Below are 12,410 nucleotides of genomic sequence, written 5' to 3' on the forward strand. Positions count from 1 at the left end.
GTTTCTCCTAACTCATTACAGTTTTATGTCAGTTTTGAAAATGGTTAAAAACGTATTTTTGCCGTAATTTCTACAAACTTTATCGGAATAGGGCAAATAATATACCGCTGAAAAGCTACGGAAAATGCGAAATTTTTTCATGTTGATGGTTTTCTCTGAATCCTGACCGTTTTCAAGTAATTTCGAAAATGGCGAGATCATTCTGCACCGCGTGAAGAACCTGAACTTCTCGGCATGTCTACTTGAACTTCACTCTGTTTTTCACGTGTTTTTTTTTTGCTCGTAGCTCTCCATCCACTGCTCGTAGCTCTCCATCCACTCATCGAAATTGAGCAAGTGATATACCAGTGGAAAGCTGCTGTAAGCACGCAACTTTCCCGTGTTGATCATTTTTTCGTACTCGCGACGATTTTAAAAGTTTTTCATCTGATATTCATTCAGTGTAGTAGGTGAACTTCCTGTTGTTTTTACGTTGAACTTCTGTGACGTATTTTTCATTTGTAATTTTCTCATCCATTCGTCAAGTTTTACACAAATGGTATTTCTTTTATATAAACCTCTCTCACAATAGTTTTTAAAATTTCTCCAACGGAGGACTTGCACTTATATCAACAAACTTTTAGTCTTTGCTTTTTTTATTTTTTTTAATACAAAATGCACACCTTGCAGTACGTGAACTTCTGGTAGTTATCAATCAAACTTCTCTCGGTTACGTGAAAATATCTGAGCTTTTTATAAATATTTATCTGAATTTCTTAACCCTTTTTTATAAAATTTTGAAGCGTTCTATTTTTAAAAGTTGAACTTCTTGTTTCTTTGAACTTCTTGTTTCCAATCTTTAATAACGAGGAAAATCTGAGTTTTTTATAATCATCGAACTTCTTCATCTTTTTAATATGGACTTCCTGATTTTATTTCTTTAATCTTTTTATGAAATTTTGAAGCACTCTATTTTTAAAAGTTGAACTTCTTGTTGTTTTATTTTTGAACTTCTTTTTTTCATTCTTTAATAATGAGAAAAATCTAAGTTTTCTATAATCATCGAACTTCTCCATCTTTTAGAGAAAATTGAAACACTTTATTATTTTAATAGCATCAAACCACTTTCGTTATTCTAGTTTCAACTTCTAGTTTTATAAAAAAATGTCAAATTCTTTGTAAACTTTTTTTAGTTGTTCCTTTATTTTAATTTGAACTTATTCGTATTATTCTTTAGTAATGCGATAAATATGTGTTTTTTATAAACTTCGAACTTCTCTATTATTTCAATTTGAACTTCTTAGTTTTATTTTTAGAAAAAAAAATATAGTTGATAAATAAGCATCAAACATTTTTTTCTAAAATTGAACTACATAGTTTTATTTCTCCTAGAAACAGAAATAATTTTTGGTTTTCCATATACATAGAATTACTTCCTTTTTTAATTTAACTTCTTGATTTTATTTCTTTGGTAACAAGGAAAATCTAAGGTTTTATAAATATCAAACTACTTTTCTTTTGTAATTTGGACTTCCTGGTTTATTTTTTTAGTAACGGAAATATCCTAGCTTGTACTAAATATTGAATCGGTCTGGTATTTAAATTTGAACTTCTAGATTTTTTATTTATTAACGGTGAAAATCATTTTTTTATGAATTTTGAACTGCTCTATATTTAAATTCTGGACTTCTTATTTGTTAGTTTGAACTCCTTGTTTTTCATTCTTTAATAATGAGGAAACATATGAAATTTTGTATAACCATCAAACTCCTCCTTTTATTTAAATTTGGACTTCTTATTTTTGTTTCTTTTAGTAACAGAAAAAATCCAAGTTTTAAATAAACATCAAGCCGCTCCTTTTTTAGATTTGAATTTCTATGGTTTTTGAATGGAGAAAAACGTGTATGAGTGTACTAACAAAAATATTTGAATCTTTCATCCACATCACACTGAACTTCAGCCCTCCTCAAACTGGCATCATCCGCTGCTGGAAAATAGAAAAGTTTTTCCTTGTGGTGGTACCACAGAAATGACAGATGATCAAGCTCGAGTCCATGAATTTAGTAAAGGGAGAAATCCGAGTTTTGTAAAAAAAACATCAAACCACTCTACTATTATAAATTGAAATTCTTAGGTTTATTGTTTTAGTAATAAGGAAAATCTGAGTTTTTTATATACATTGACCGTTATTTTAGTTAGAACTTCTTGGTTTTATTATTTTAATAACGAGAAAAAATCCTAGTTTTATTTAAAATTTAACTTCCTAGTTTTATTTTTCTCCTGGAGTATTTTTTAATGAACATCCAACTGTTGTGCTTTTTAAACCTGAGCGTTTTATTTTATTTTGTAGAAACGAACAAAATTTGTTTTCCTTTTTTAAATAAACTTCAGACTTCTCTATTTTTTAAATTTGAACTTCAGGGATTTCTTTGTGTCCGCCTCTTTGTTTTTGGATACCCAATGTGTGGGTTTTGTCATAAGCGAACATTTTGAACTATCCGCGGCAGAGAATATGAACTTCGCATCAATGTTTTTTTAAGTTAGTTGAAGTTTTTTTGTTACTGGACTCCCCTGTTATCAGTGATTGAACTGCACTCCTTTATATATTTTTTTCTCTTTTTTTTATGTTCAAACATTTTTTAGATGGACAAGAAACCTTTCATATCTAGAAATATTGTTATTGTCATGCATGATGGAGCGAAACTCTCCAGCACCAGAATTTTGAACTTCCAAAACTCAAAATACCTTACACAAATCAACAACTCAAAAAATAAAAATCATATACATTAAGTGCAAGCAGCATCCTATAGGGCGAACACCCATTTTCATCTAGTAATTCACACTGTACATGGACATGCAGCCAAAGCTTCAATAAGTACATCACGCATACATGCGGTGGTTATTGAAAAACTACAAAAAGATCCACACTCTCAAAAATGACATCTCCCCACCTAGTTATCATCATAGCTGGTCTTTTTCATCATCCTGGCAAATTCGCCAAAATCTATCTCGCCATCAACTATGACAGAACAGAAATCAAGCTGAGTCAATTGATTCTCCACTAGGATAAAGTTTCAGAAAATTGAAGCTCTTCCATTCTCAGCAAATAGAGAGAAAACGACTAACCATTTTTTTCATCTGCCTCTTGAAAATATTACTTGGATGTCTTTTGGAGAGTGATTTTTTTCACCGAACTCTTTTGGCAATATGCTGAATATCAACATCTGAAATCTTCCCCTGCAAAATATAATAAGAGTTCACAACAATGTTCATCTTTGTGTATATGCATTCATCTTTGTGATATATTAAAAATAATAGGCACATCCTGGGAGGGTTGAATTTATCAACCACGAATTTGATGGACCTTGTCCAACGCAATAGTTGGACTTCAGTCATCTCGAGGTTCCTTCTCCAGTAGTATTATTGCTTCCCAAGTTGCTCGCATCACGCATGGTAGCTGCTCGAAGGCACACCGCACACACTCAGGGCTTGTGCGCCACTGTGCAAAGATTTCGTCTGCTCCATTTTAGCTTCGCCCCCTTGCTCGCTGACCTCCAGCTGCTCCGCGCCCCATGTTTGAACTTCTTCAGCCGCACATTTGCCTGGTTTTGGCGTTGGACCTAAGCGCCAGCAATTAACTTTTTTCACAAGCTGATGGTGGGTGAGGACGACATGGATGACAGCTTCCTGCTCGTCCCTGCCGACGGAGAAGAAGTTCAGGAGAGTAAGGATGGCGGACGGAGCCGGTGGCTAGTGGAACAAGGCACGCGAGACAGGGAGCTGAAGGAGCAGGGGCGGCGCTCGGTTGGGGGCGGGACTGCGGCAGCGTCACCGGTTGGGGGCGGGGTGGAAGCGGCTTTGTCGGTTTGGATGGGGTGGGGGCGCACATGGGCTGCGGCTTGTGAAACTGAAAACAAAGGACCAAAAAAAGTGAGTGTTTTGCAGCTTCAGATACATCTGAACTTCAGACCCAAAAAAACGAGTGTTTTGCAGCTGCAGATACATATGAACTTCAGACATCAATGAAAATCACTTAGAGAACAAATACAAGACTAGACAGGGGGAGGAATCGATGCTTTGATATGGATTCAGTTTTAGGACAGGGGGGAGGAAGTAGCTTCAGACATCAACGAGGTCACCTGCCATCTCGAAGTGGAGAAGCTGCGGAGGAGCGACGCGCGCTCACACGGGCGGAGTTGCACGGCCTAAGGCGGCGAAGTTGAACGGCCTGGACGACTGTGGCGCCAGCTGTAGGTGGTGGCGCTGGCTGTAGGGGAAGGAATCCGGCGAGCTCACGGTCCCGTGCCATGGCGTCCATCACGCATAGAGGAAGGTGGAGGGAGATGGGGGACGCCAGGCTCTGTGGATGGGGCGGGGCCGATGTTGGTGGAGGGGAGTGGTGAAGGCCGGTAGGTGGTGGAGCAGTCCACACCGGTGGTTGCTCCCTTCGTCAGCGGCAGTGTGTGGGGGAGGATGGCACGAGATCCAGGGAGGAGGTGAGGCGGCATCTCCGGCTGGGGTCAGGGGTGCGGCGCAGCGCCGGTTGGTGGCGAGGTGGGGAGGGTGGCGGCGGCGGCACGGGGGGGAGGATGCGGCGGCGGCGCGGTTGAAGGTCGGGGCAGGGCGGCGGTGCGATTCATGGCCGGGGCCCGGCGGCGGGGCGAGGCAGGGAGGGAGGCGGTGGTTGCGGCGTCATGTAGTTCGAAGGTTAGGGGAGGGGATCGCGGTAGCAGGTGGGCTGGGCTTCTTTTCCTCATACCAGTCGGCTGGGTTGCTCGGGATCTCAGGAACATCCATCGGGCCCTATATAGGGTGGATCATGATCAGAATAACTATTCTAATTCCAGAATTAGAATAGTGCTATATATATGTGTGTGTGTGTGTCTGTGTGTGTGTGTGTTTTCATTAGTGACGCCTTGCGACCGTACACTCTGATATGGTCAATACACCAGGGGCTTACGTACCCCACAATGCGGTGTGAAAACTACGAACACTTTCACAAGTGCGGCACCTCGAACTTATAGCATTATATGCATCAGCTCCGAATCATGTCTTTGGTCAAATGTTAGGTTTGCCCGGCTTCTATGTTTTGGTACCTTATGTTCCGCTCTATCGGCTAAGGTAGCGCTAGGAGAACTACTGCGATTGTGCCCCGGTTCTGTCGGGCTGAGCACCTCAGTAGAGAAAGCTAAAACTGACTGTCATGATAAGGCGAGAGACTGGTCGCTGTTCGGCGAGGTTTTTCGAGTCCCTAAAGACTTATGCCGCTTAGGGCGAGGGGTCGGCCCTGTCCGGCTTACATGTGTGTATCGCGCCCCGAATTCGGCCTTCCGAATACCAAGGGCTTCGCCGAAATTTAAAATTATAGAATTCTATGGCTAAGTGAGAGTGATAAAGCATTATTAGTCCGGTTGCCTTGTTCGTTGTGCTAAGCACCTCCCTCGAAGGACCCAAACGTGGGAACAAGAGTGCTCAGGTTTATCCCGAACACCCCAGCACTCGTGGCATGGGGGCAGAAGCCGAGGACTAGCCATCTCTCAGATTGGATAAACAGCCAAACAGAAGGTAATATTTTAAATTCAAATAAGCGTTGCATAGCGCATATGAAACAAGTTTTCATAAATACAGGATAAAACGAGCAAGTTTACTCAAATATTACATCTTTCGAACACTCTTCCGCGATAAGACGGGCACCCGGCAGAACACCCTCGTAGTACATCTTGGGGTGGCGGTGCTCCTTGCCCTCCGGCGGCCCCTCCTTGATCAGCTTCACGGTGTCTAGCTTGACCCACTGCAATTTCACACGGGCGAAAGCCCGACGTGCACCTTTAATGCAGACGGATCGCTTGACGACCTCCAGCCGTGGGCAGGCATCCACAAGCCGCCTCACCAAGCCGAAGAAGCTGTTCGGAAGGGCGTCGCCAGGCCACAGCCGAACTATAAAGCCCTTCATGGCCTGATCGGTCGCCTTATGTAGCTCGATCATCTGCTTCAGTTGGTCGCTCATCGACACCGGATGTTCGGCCTCAGCATACTGAGACCAGAACAGCTTCTCCGTCGAGCTTCCGTCCTCGGCCTGGTAAAATTGTGCGGCATCGGACACACTGCGGGGCAAATCTGCGAATGCTCCTGAAGAGCTTCGGATCCGGGTATTCCCTTGGGAGCTCATGATTGCGGCATGAATATAATATTGACTTAAGCCCCCCCCCTAGCTTGAGCGATACTTTCTCCTTCGCGAGGCTAGAAATTATATATATAATTGCGATCACGATGAACCAGATGCATAGGATAAAACTTTTGATGAAATTTCAATTTCAATCTTTTATAGTTCCATGATCTCGTATCATCACATAGCCTATACCATGTCAATGCGTCTCCCTCCAAAGATAAAGGGAAAACCTTCCTCTTAACAAAATCTCTGGATATACCTACAAGCTTAAATAATTCACAAACTTCATCCACATATATTAGGTGCTCATCAGGATGTGATGTTCCATCTCCTGCAAAAGGTTTAGCTAGCAGTTTTTCCAACATACCCGAAGGAATTTCAAAGCAAACATTTTCAATTTCATTTTCAGTTTCAGTAGGTTCATTAGGTTGAGGAGCAACTCTTTGCTCAACTGGTCGGGGTGAAGATACCCCAAACAAGCCTCTCAGAGGATTACTTTCCATACTAACAAGTGATAGTAAGTTTCAGCACACTATATAATTTTTTCCTTACGAAAGGCGCTTCACTCCCAGGCAACGGCGCCAGAAAAGAGTCTTGATGACCCGCAAGTATAAGGGTTCTATCGTAGTCCTTTCGATAAGTAAGAGTGTCGAACCCAACGAGGAGCAGAAGGAAATGACAAGCGGTTTTCAGTAAGGTATTCTCTGCAAGCACTGAAATTGTAGGTAACAGATAGTTTTGTGATAAGATAATTGGTAGCAAGTAACGAGTAACAAATGTAAATAAAGTGCATCAAGGTGGCCCAATCCTTTTTGTAGCAAAGGACAAGCCTCGACAATTTCTTATATGACGGAAAACGCTCCCGAGGACACATGGGAATTATCGTCAAGCTAGTTTTCATCACGTTCATATGATTCGCGTTCAGTACTTTGATAATTTGATATGTGGGTGGACCAGTGCTTGGGTGCTTCCCTTACTTGGACAAACATCCCTCTTATGATTAACGACTCTTGCAAGCATCCGCGGCTACAAAAGAAGTATTAAGGTAAAACTTACCATAGCATGAAACATATGGATCCAAATCAGCCCCTTACGAAGCAACGCATAAACTAGGGTTTAAGCTTCTGTCACTCTAGCAACCCATCATCTACTTACTACTTCCCAATGGCTTCCTCTAGGCCCAAATAATAGTGAAGTGTCATGTAGTCGACGTTCACATAACACCACTAGAGGAGAGACAACATACATCTCATCAAAATATCGAACAAATACTAAATTCACATGACTACTAATAGCAAGGCTTCTCCCATGTCCTCAGGAACAAACTTAACTACTCACAAAGCATATTCATGTTCATAATCAGAGGGGTAATAATGTGCTTATAGGATCTGAACATATGATCTTCAACCAAATAAACCAACTAGCTGAAGGAAATATGCCCTAGAGGCAATAATAAAGTTATTATTTATTTCCTTATATCATGATAAAAGTTTATTATTCATGCTAGAATTGTATTAACCGGAAACATAATACATGTGTGAATACATAGACAAACAGAGTGTCACTAGTATGCCTCTACTTGACTAGCTCGTTAATCAAAGATGGTTATGTTTCCTAACCATGGACAAAGAGTTGTTATTTGATTAACGGGATCACATCATTAGTTGAATGATCTGATTGACATGACCCATTCCATTAGATTAGCACCCGATCGTTTAGTATGTTGCTATTGCTTTCTTCATGACTTATACATGTTCCTATGACTATGAGATTATGCAACTCCCGTTTGCCAGAGGAACACTTTGTGTGCTACCAAACGTCACAACGTAACTGGGTGATTATAAAGGAGCTCTACAGGTGTCTCCAAAGGTACATGTTGGGTTGGCGTATTTCGAGATTAGGATTTGTCACTCCGATTGTCGGAGAGGTATCTCTAGGCCCTCTCGGTAATGCACATCACTTAAGCCTTGCAAGCATTGCGACTAATGAGTTAGTTGCGGGATGATGTATTATAGAACGAGTAAAGAGACTTGCCGGTAACGAGATTGAACTAGGTATAGGATACCGACGATCGAATCTCGGGCAAGTAACATACCGATTACAAAGGGAACAACGTATGTTGTTATGCGGTCTGACCGATAAAGATCTTCGTAGAATATGTAGGAGCCAATATGGGCATCCAGGTCCCGCTATTGGTTATTGACCGGAGACGTGTCTCGGTCATGTCTACATTGTTCTCGAACCCGTAGGGTCCGCACGCTTAAGGTTACGATGACAGTTATATTATGAGTTTATGCATTTTGATGTACCGAAGGTTGTTCGGAGTCCCGGATGTGATCACGGACATGACGAGGAGTCTCGAAATGGTCGAGACATAAAGATTGATATATTGGAAGCCTATGTTTGGATATCGGAAGTGTTCCGGGTGAAATCGGGATTTTACCGGAGTACCGGGAGGTTACCGGAACCCCCCGGGAGCTATATGGGCCTTAATGGGCCTTAGTGGAAGAAGAGGAGAGGCAGCCAGGGCTGGGCCGCGCGCCCCTCCCCCCTAGTCCGAATAGGACAAGGAGAGAGGGGGCGGCGCCCCCCTCCTTCTCTCTCTCTCTCTTTTCCCACCTTGCGAATCCTATTCCAACTAGGATTGGGGGAGAAGTCCTACTCCCGGAGGGAGTAGTACTCCTCCTGGCACGCCCTATGATGGCCGGCCGGCCTCCCCCTCTTGAGCCTTTATATACGGAGGCAGGGGCACCCCAGAGAAACACAAGTTGATCCACGTGATCATACTCCTAGCCGTGTGCGGTGCCCCCTTCCACCATAGTCCTCGATAATATTATAGCGGTGCTTAGGCGAAGCCCTGCGACAGTAGTACATCAAGATCGTCACCACGCCGTCGTGCTGACGGAACTCTTCCCCGACACTTTGCTGGATCGGAGTACAGGGATCGTCATCGAGCTGAACGTGTGCTAGAACTTGGATGTGCCGTAGTTTCGGTGCTTGATCGGTCGGGCCGTGGAGACGTACGACTACATCAACCAAACGCTTCCGTTGTCGATCTACAAGGGTACGTAGATCATACTCTCCCCTCTCGTTGCTATGCATCACCATGATCTTGCGTGAGCGTAGGAATTTTTTTGAAATTACTACGAAACCCAACACTAGCATCAACTACAAAGAGTAATCAACACTACTAGCAACCCATAGGTAATAATCCTAGGCTATGAGACAAGAATTGGATACAAGAGATGAACTAAGGTTTGAGAGGAGATGGTGATGATGAATATGTTGATGAAGATTGACCCTCTCCCACTGGGAGGATCGATGGTGATGATTTCCCCCTCCCGGAGGGAAGATTCCCTGGCAGAACAGCTCTGCCGGAGCCCTAGATTGGTTCCGCCAAGGTTCCGCCTTGTGGCGGCAGAGTCTCGTCCCGAAAGCTTGCCTCTGATTTTTTCCAGGGTAAAAGACCTCATATAGCAGAAGATGGGCACCGGAGGGCCAATAGGGGGCCCACGAGGCAGGGAGGCGCGCCCAGGGGGGTAGAGCGCGCCACCCACCCTCGTGGATGGTGGGTGGCCCCCTCTGGTATTTCTTCCGCCCAATATTTTTAATATATTCTAAAATTGACTTCCGTGGAGTTTCAGGAATTTTGGAGTTGTGCAGAATAGGTCTCTAATATTTTCTCCTTTTCTAGCCTAGAATTCCAGCTGCCGGCATTCTCCCTCTTCATGTAAATCTCGTAAAATAAGAGAGAATAGGCATAAGTATTGTGACATAATGTGTGATAACAACCCATAATGAGATAAATATCAATATAAAAGCATGATGCAAAATGGACGTATCATAAATATAGATGTGAAAATATAAGAACAAATGGTGATTATTTAACTTAAGATGCAGAGTACAAATGTAAATACAACATATAGGTAGAAGGCACTGACAAGAGCAATGCGGAGCTAAACTTCTTCAGTAACATTGGTTTTATTCAATATTTTGGCAAGAGTAAATGTAGATCTGATGTGTAGAAAAATGGAGGACAAGGGAAAATAAGCTACAAAGTTTACATGAAGAACTAGCTGACAAATATAAGTACAGTGATGAAGGACAACAGATACTTACAAGAACAGTCCAGAACTAAATTTCTTCATAGGCATTGGGTTTATTCTACATTAATTTAAGCATTAATATAGATCTGATAATTTGGAGCGAATAGTGGATAAGCAAGCTATAATGCACAATGATGTCACATAATCCACCAGGTATGAATGTAAGCAGAGCGATAGGACAATAGGTACCCACAAGAGCAAAGCAGCGACCAGCATAGTTGTGATATCCTAGGTTTTGCGGCGCTGGTTCTATCGCCAATATACATCAGGTGCTATGTGATTTCTTTGGTAGCACCACCTTTCCAAGGACTTTGCTTGTACTCCTTTAGGTTCTGCAATCACCCTCTTCCTTTGGGATGTCTGAAACACAAGAACAACATTTGAATGAAAAAACATGGTATGAAGACAAATGGAATAGGTGTTGATAATGGATGTGCATGGCATCTTCACAAATATCATGAGTAAACTAAGCAGATGGCGATGCAACGAAGCAAAATAAATGCAAGACACCGATATGTGCAAGCAATAAAACCTTGCCAAATTAGAAGAGGCACCTTATTGGGTGAACAGGATAGGCCATCTGCCTTTGAATCCTTGAGCTCAGAATAGTCATTAGGATCATATTCTGAATACGAATCTATGGGTCGGGAGCATGTGGGTTTCATTGCATCCACAATGGACCTCAATCCCTTGATGCCAAGTTTGTTACCCATTGAATTGTTCCGCAATATTCTTCTGATGTGCGCATTCTTATATTCATTGTGATTACGTACAATATCTATAAAGCATGAAAACACAAATAGTAGTGAGATTATCTTTGTAATGCAGAGGATATTGTAATATATTAGAGGCTCCCTGTAAACCCTTGTGTGCTATCACTGGATTCTGATGAGAGAGCCCATGTGTGCTATAATATGGTGAGTAGATTAATATAAATAGGCTCCCTATCGGGGCTCCCAGATGTAAGGATAGTTGGCAGATGATAGGTTCATAATATATCGTATAGAAACTTTATTGCCAAACCATGATAACGAGAGCGCAGAGCCAGTAGGCAAATCATAGTGTAGATAATAGGGGTACACCATAACCACCATAAATAAATTGGGAAAGCGGAACAAGCTGGAAAACATAGGGTTTTGCCACTACTAATATGCAGCCTATCGATCACCTACATGCCAGCTCTGTTCATCTGAAGGCACACAACTGTTACTATCAGTTTAGTCTAACAAAGACCACGCGGCTCCCACCATTTCCGGGCTATTATGGCATACCAACTCAAAGTTTGAAATCATTTAGCGGAACCGGCCCAATAGAGGTGTCGACTGTAGATGTCCCTGCTCCCCTTCCTGACAAGGAACATACTGTGCTTACTAAAGAACGCAGGAGGAACATGTTAAAGAACAGAAGAGGAAGCATATTATTGAGATTCCCCTTCTTTCTATAGAATGTTGGTTGCCCACCCATGATGAATCAGAGCACCCAAAGAAATGCAATTCCATGATGTCTCTCTATATGTGGCTACATGCATTTGGAAAATCAAGTGGGAGAATTACCTGACCAATTAAATGTTTGTCTATTAACTAATGTCAGAATCATATTACAATTCGTATTTGAAGAAGTAAGCTTTGGACTTATGATTGGTGTGTTGTTTAGCTTCAAGAGTGGACTGCTGCTAGTGCGACACAAAGCAGCTACACAGATCATAATGTAGTTATAACGGGAAAACCGTAAGCATCAAGAGTAAAATCAGCAAAGTGGATCTTGCTGGAATATATGTGCTAGTATTGCCGGTACGGCTAGAAAGGCTTCAGATACCAGCTCTCTTCAACTGAAGGTGATGTCGGAGTAATGGGCCACGGGTAGTCTCATCAGCTCCCTTTGTCATTTCAAGACATCGGGGCCGACTGCGCCCCTCAAGCATCATGGACGAAGCGCCACCTTCTTGTGGTCGGCTGGTCCAAGCAGCCGGCTGCCGGAAGACGGCATAACCCAGAAGACGGCCATGAGGTGGGCCAAGTCCTAGCAGGCAACCTCCAAAGAGGCCAGCTCCTAGCAGGCGGCCCCCCAGCCCCCTCAAAGTCTGCACCCACATAAATACGATGAGACGGTGCGTGGTTATAGTGCGGTCTGCCACCCACAAATCCAGGACGGAACGT

At 42.7% G+C, this 12,410-nt stretch overlaps 1 long non-coding RNA gene across 2 annotated transcripts; it reads right to left on the minus strand.

The window, feature by feature from the left end:
• Positions 1 to 2,721: 2,721 nt before the first annotated feature.
• LOC125515997 lies at positions 2,722 to 4,750 on the minus strand. Of its 2 annotated transcripts, XR_007287203.1 has the most exons (3): positions 4,119 to 4,750; positions 3,106 to 3,886; positions 2,722 to 2,998 (listed from the first exon to the last, which is right to left on the minus strand). It is a non-coding gene; the product is annotated as an uncharacterized LOC125515997 (long non-coding RNA). The 2 variants fall into 2 exon arrangements; XR_007287202.1 differs by having other exon boundaries at positions 3,106 to 4,750.
• Between the last annotated feature and the right edge of the window lie 7,660 nt (positions 4,751 to 12,410).

This window comes from Triticum urartu, chromosome 1 (genome assembly GCF_003073215.2).
Source record: "Triticum urartu cultivar G1812 chromosome 1, Tu2.1, whole genome shotgun sequence".
Classification (NCBI taxonomy): domain Eukaryota; kingdom Viridiplantae; phylum Streptophyta; class Magnoliopsida; order Poales; family Poaceae; genus Triticum; species Triticum urartu.